This window comes from Octodon degus, unplaced genomic scaffold (genome assembly GCF_000260255.1).
Source record: "Octodon degus isolate 3935 unplaced genomic scaffold, OctDeg1.0 scaffold00031, whole genome shotgun sequence".
NCBI lineage: Eukaryota > Metazoa > Chordata > Mammalia > Rodentia > Octodontidae > Octodon > Octodon degus.
In genome coordinates, this window is record NW_004524607.1 from 4,651,011 (window position 1) to 4,657,932 (window position 6,922).

The 6,922-nt window shown below is 36.6% G+C and overlaps 1 protein-coding gene and 1 pseudogene across 1 annotated transcript in view; one reads left to right on the forward strand and one right to left on the reverse strand.

Annotated features, from left to right (window-relative positions):
* The window catches only part of Sugct (succinyl-CoA:glutarate-CoA transferase), an 808,498-nt gene that overhangs the window by 25,445 nt on the left and 776,131 nt on the right, over positions 1 to 6,922 (reverse strand). The window lies entirely within an intron of this gene.
* LOC111816382 lies at positions 5,775 to 6,125 on the forward strand (annotated as a pseudogene).

Here is a 6,922-nt window from a genome sequence, read left to right on the forward strand (position 1 = left end):
ATAAAAACAAAGTATAAGAAGTAAAGCCATGCTGTTATTTTGGCCAGGTGTCTGACTGCTCACTCAGTCATTCGTGGCATTGATTGCATAGCCAAAGTCACAGAATTAGGCTCAAGAGGTTCTAGGAATCCTCACGGGCAGCTCAGAAAACCAAAACATCCCCAATTCCTGTCTCTTACAAAGAGGAGGTTTGTTGGTCATCTCCATCCTTTCTTTTATAGCCTACTAACCAAAGAGAAGACAGATGATTCAATGTTTTCAGTTCTCACTGGTGTGAAAAAAGGGCTTCCTCCCTCAATGTGCTTCATCAAAAATGGATATTCCTGAACCTGGCCTCACAATTACTATATCAGGATCTTCGAAAGTAGGACTTGTAGGGCCGGCCAAATAGCTCAGCAGATTAAAGAGCCTGCAAGCAGGTGCAGGACCCAGCTGTTCCATTCCTGGGCCTACCATGCTGGCCCCATCCCCGGGGTGCGCTGAGAAGGCAATTGAGACTGGGCGTGGTAGTGCGTGCTTGTAATCCCAGCTCTTGAGAAGCTGTAAACAGGAGGATCACTACAAGTCTGATCTAGTAGTGAGACCCTGAGCACCCTGTAGACCCTTCCCTAAAAATAAAAAATAAATACATAAATAAATAAAAAATAAAAGGAAAATAGGACTTGTTATCTGCCTTTGAATAAAGATGTCAAAAGTTTTTAAAATGGAAAAAATAAAATTCTATAATAAATTAATAGGAGAATAGCAAGAGTTAACACAATGTGTATTGTAACCTCCAAAGTAGTTAGTCAGAGTACAAGACAGGGGCACAAAAAATTCTCCAAATGTCAGCATCACAAAAGTTTCTTTTCAGTGAATTAAGAGAAACTAATAGAATGATCAGCATATATTTTTCTTTTCCCTTCCTTTCCTCCTCCCCCTAGTAAAAAATATCATACCACAGTGATACATGTGCACCCAGCTGTTCGTAATAGCTAAACATTGGAAACAAACCAAGTACCCACTGAAGTACTACTCAGGCATATAGAAGGATAAACTTGAGACATTCATAGGTAAATGCAACTTGAGACCATACTCTTCAGTGAAATAACTCAGACTCATGTGTAAGCGCAGTGTTTCAATGGTGTGAAACACTGAAAGAGTAAATAAGGACTAAAATGTACAACAGATGCTGTGAATGGGAAGAAATGCTTCAGAATTTCTTTTTTAATCACTACATTAGAAACACTATGCTGCTTCCTAGCTATCTGGAATTAAGCAAACCTTTTTAGTAATTCTGGAATCCTCAGAGTTCTCCCCTATTCCATGAAAGTGATAATAATACAGAGTTTGTGGGTTAGTTCTGAGGGTTAAAAGATGGCAAATGTGTGACATGGGCTCTATCATGTGAAGCGCTTAGAAATTGCTAGCTATTTTGAAGGGAGGGTGTCATGTGAAATTCTCTGACAGAAGGACATTTGTGAATATAGACCATTTATCTTAACATTAGCAAATAGAAAATGAAATGTGTACAAAGCACTACATAAAAAGCAATACCTTGGACTTCTGATTCTGGCTAAAATGAAACAGTCTCATTCTGCCCCAGATCCTTTCTCTTGTAATGAGAAAACACTGGACACAGGCAACAAAAGCACAGAAAAAATCTGAGAGGTGAAAAGAACTTGTACCACCAACCCACCTTGGGACGTGAAGAAGAACCTTGCAGTGGATTTTCTAAGGTTTGTTATCACCCCTTACCTATCAGGAACAGGGCACTGTCAGCCTCTAGACAGACAGACAAGATAAATTCAAGAAAAGCCTGTTCCTCTTCTCTGGGAGACTAGAGAATAGGCTTTATGCCTGAATAATGAATTTGGCATTATCAGTCCAAACATCAATTAGAGAAGTCTCTATGACCACTGCTAGTGGTTCCAGTGGGGTGAAGTTAAAAGCTGATCTCCTACCCCACCCAGAAGCAGGAGATAGCAATGTTGATGTTCCAGCCCTATGTGTCAGCAGGGCCAAAGGAGAACACAGTGTTCATTCCATATCTAAAGAAAGTAGATTATCTCACCAGAAGAGTGTCTTGGAAATCTGAAAAAAAAAGCTGAAATTCCCTTTCCTACCTGGCAGAAGGAAGACTGAACATGCTACTGTATGATAGGGATGTTCATCGCAGGGCTTCACCTCTGTTGTCCTCTCCTTTCTTACTTCCCTAGTGTTAGCAAGTCAGCATGGAATTGAACTCCCTAAAGCAACAAAATGGTGTGAATAAACCCTCTTCCCTATCACTGTCAGTGAAGTGCAGCAGAAGAAAACAAGTTGCATCCCCATTGGGACACCAACAGATGACACAAGTCGGTGCCTCATTTTCCAGAAAAGATGTTGCTAGGATCTAGGACAAAGCCACATGTTTGCTACATGCATAATGATGCAGTGTGGGCCACATCCCACTTTTCATATGCTGGGTGGGGAGTCTAATGGGAAGGATATTGATAACATGCACAGCCGCTTAGTATTTGTGCTTTACTTTAACAGAGGGATTGCGTGCTTTACAAAAGGAACAGAGGATGAAAAGAATAGCAGAAAGAAAGAGAATGTGAAGAGGAGGAGAAGACTGAGAAGGAGGAGGTGGAAGATAGCATGAAGATGAGGACAAGTCAAGAATGAGGACAAGGAGGCTGGGGAGCTAGCTCAAAAGTCTAAGTGCCTGCCTAGAAAACACAATGACGCAGGTTCAATTCCAGGAGCCACTTGCTGTGCCAGTCACCGAAACCAGGTGTGGTGGTTCACATCAGTAATCCCAGTGCTAGGAAGGCTGAGGCTGGAGGATCACTTTGAGTCTAAACTGAGTAGCAAGACCCTGTACCAAATAAATAAAGATTTAAAAAAAGAATGAGAAGAAGAACAGGAGAAGGAAGAAGAAGATAATGAAGAAGAAAGAAGAGAGGAAGGAAAGAAGTTAAAGGAGAAAGAGAAAAGAGGAGAAAGAAAAGAAGAGAAAGAAGAATATGAGTAGGAGGAGGGGAGGAAAAGGAAGGTTGAATTAGATCCAGAGTCTCTTAATATCTAAATTTCCTGGGTACAATTAAAAATCACTCATCACATTAATAACCAGGTAAATCACAAGTTGAATAAGAAATGATAATCAATAGATGTCAGTGACAAGATAAATCAAATATTGGAATTATCTGACAAGAACATTTAAAAAGCTGTCATAAGAAAGTCTTGTAAAGGTTATGATTTTGATATAAAATATCCTCCCCAAGATCTCACGTATTCAGATGTAGGTGAGATTTTTCAGAAGGTGATTGGGTCCTGAGATCACCAACCCCACCACCGGATTAAGTGCTGAGTTTCCGGCTACTAGCCTATTAGAAGCTGGGGCCTAATTGGTAAGGCGGGCCTAGCTGAGCATCCTTTGGAAGGCTAGAGCGTTCTTAACATCCTTTCCTTTCTCCCTGTTTCCTGGCTGCTCTGAGGTGAGCAGCTTCTTCTGACCATCGTGTTTCTGCCTTGGAGAGAGCCAGCCAAAGACTGAAACTTCTGAAACTGACCTAAAACAAACCTTTCTTCTTTCTAATTGTTTATGTCACAGCAACAGAAAGCTGTACTTACGACTTTTGTTGAAACAAATGAAAACAGAAAATTTCAACAGAATGTAGAGATTATTAAATGAACCAAAGAGTAACTATATAATTTCAAAATATGGTAACCAACAAAAATCACTTACTGATGGCTCAACAAGAGTGGAGATGACAGAAGATAGATTCAGAAAATTCAAGGATAAGTTAGTCCGGTTTACTAACCTAACAGAGAGAAAAAAAGTTGAAAGATTTTCATGGCTATCCAGGATAAAACCAAAAGAGCTAACACTTCTATTATTGTAGTACTAGAATGAGAAGGGACAAAGAGTGAGACTAAAAAGTATTTGAATAAATAATTGCTGGACTTCCTAAGTTTGTTAAGTTAAATGTAAAATGTGAAATGATAGGAGTCAGTATAAAGAAAGGACACAATTCTTGGCGATTTATGATTAAGTGGAGAGTTCTTAGGCTTGATATCAAACACATAAAAAGCAAAATCCCTGAAAGGAAAGTATGAAAATTATTTTAAAAAAGGAAAGCATGAACTATAGTTCATCAAATTTAAAAATTTTTTCTAAATACCATATTAAGAATATGGAAAATTAAGCTATATATTTGGAGAAAAAAATTGAAAACCATATATCTGACAAAGGACTAGTATGACTATATATAAAGAACTCTTAAAGCTCTGTATCAAATATCAAATGACTAAATTAGAAAATAAGAGGAAAACAGACAGTTTATAGAAGAGACCATCTAGGCAGCCAATAAGCACATGTTCCATATTATTGGACATTAGGGAGTTGTAAGTGAAAACCACAATCATCTATAAACACACACACTGAGTGACTAAAATAATGAATAGTGATCTCACCTATGCAGGTGATCATGCAGAGAATTAGATCACTCACACAATGTTGGTGGGAATGTAAAGTGTTACATTTTCTTAGTTTTTCTGAAAAAGAATATAGCAGTTCCTTCCAAAATTATATATGTATGTATCATATAGTACAGCAGGTATACTACTGGACATTTATCCTAGACAAATAAAAAGGTATATTTACCCAGAAATATTTTCATGGGTATTCAAAGAAGTCTTATCTGTAATAAAACAAAAGCTGAAAACAGTTAATATATTTCAATAGAGGAACAGTTAAATAAATATCCTAAAAATACACACCATGTGTCATCACTCATCTCTCAAGGAAATTATGCTGAGTAGTAAAAACTAAGACAAAACACACTATATGAATCCCTTTATATAACATTCTCAAAATTACAAGATTATACAGATTGTAGAACTAATGGTTATCAAGAATTAGAGCAGTGAGGAGAAAGGGAAGTATCTGGATTTCTGAAAGGGTACTAGGAAGGATTTTGTGGTAAACTGTTGTGTACACTCACGAAGGATTGTGTCCACAAGCACGCCCTTGTGTGATACAATTGCAGATTGTACAAATTATGGCTGCACAGAAGCATATACAGGTGTACACACAAAAAAGCCATTAGATCAAGGCCAATTTCCTGAATGTGATTTTTGTATTACAGTGATGGGAGGTTTTATTACTGGGGCAAAAAGAATTATCTCCTACAATCCCATGTGAATCTCCAATTATCTCAAAGTAATAAGGTTTTTAAAAGTTATGAAAACAACAGGAACAAAAGCAGTATCTTACATTTTATGAATGCTTTCCATTTCCAATTTCCAATCACTTCATGTCTAACAATGCATTGCTTTCTTTTTTGCTTATAGTATACTTTAATTCCTAATGCACATTCATTCACTGAATGACAGACTAAAATCTACATTCTTTTATGACAAGCCAGAACATCTATTATTCCAATAATACAAAAAGAGAACAGATATAAAATTAATACTAAACTTCCTTAATTAAAATTACAAAAAAAAAAAAGTATATATATATATATATATATATATATCCTTTTATTTCCACTCCACCCTTTGGCTGAATTTTATTAATATAATATCTACCCTTCTTAATCCTTCTCTTATGAAAGGCATGACTCTCTAGTCACTCAAACCAAGTCTCTTCCTCCTCTTCCTCCTTGACCCCCCACCTATACTCGTGAACTATTAGCAAGACATCTTTTTATATTTCTCTGGTATTAATCTCTTCTTCATTAGAGTTCTCTTTTGCAATTCCATTTCTTCATAAGTGTGGCATGTGAGATTTTTAACTGTTCAACATGGAGGTGGAGATCAATAAGCAGGAACTCATGTTCCAGAAAGCTGACTCTGATCTGGTTTATATTCAGTACAGGCTGGAATATGAAATCAAGTCTAATCATCATGATTCAGCAGGAGAGAAAAATCCATTAATGCTCTTAAAGGAATTGTCAGCCATACAGCCTGGATATCAAACTTTGTATACATGTTTTAAACCTGTTGCTGTTGAACAGAAAAAGACCAAGAGTCTCATTTATACTACTTTGAATAAGACTATGACCATGATAGAAGAACTACAAAATCAAACAGATATGGAGCAGTTACTATTGACTGAAGAAGAAAAAACTGTAACAATGCATTTCAAGAAATGAAAGACAATGATATTTTCCTCCCAATGGAGGAAAAATGATGTTTTCCTACCCTAATTAGTTAAAACTTACAATTGAGGAATAGAGAGGTTAATTGCTTTATACGAACTGGAAGGCTCATTAATGGGTTCACACAGATTGATATTAACCCCAGACTAGACCACTTTATATTCAAAGATGTTTGTATTTTTAAAAGTGCAAAACCAAATGACAATATACAATAAAACTATCCAATATGTCCTTCTGCCACCTTATTGGCCATCCTATCTTGCAAATTACATTTAGGTTGGCTGGTGGAGAACAAATCCAGGTTCTTTATAGAAAACAGTTTCTGAAACTGGACAGTGAATGTGGATGCTGCTGGAATCAAGGGGAGTTTAATTGCTTCAATCAATTATTCAATGCATAGATACACAGTAGAGGCTTTATAGCACATCATTTGATAAAAAGAAATTTGAACAATTTAAATACAGAACCAGGACATATTCAAAAAGAATATTCAACAAAAACAAAGAGCTGCATTTAAGAATCAGGAAGTCAAGCATGGTTTTGGTATTACACATTGCTATCCTCAGTTTAGTTGCTTAAGACAACAATTTTGGAAAATTGCCAGTTCTGCTGATAACCTACTAACATTATGGGTTGTTGGACTATATTGGGTTATTTTGCTGAATTCAATTACCTACAATATTTGAATTGGCATCAAGTATGAAAAGGTCCTTTAAAGACTTCTCCAAATACAGCTTCTCTAACAATAATAGGACACCCATCTCTAACAAAACAAAATGAAAAAGGATATA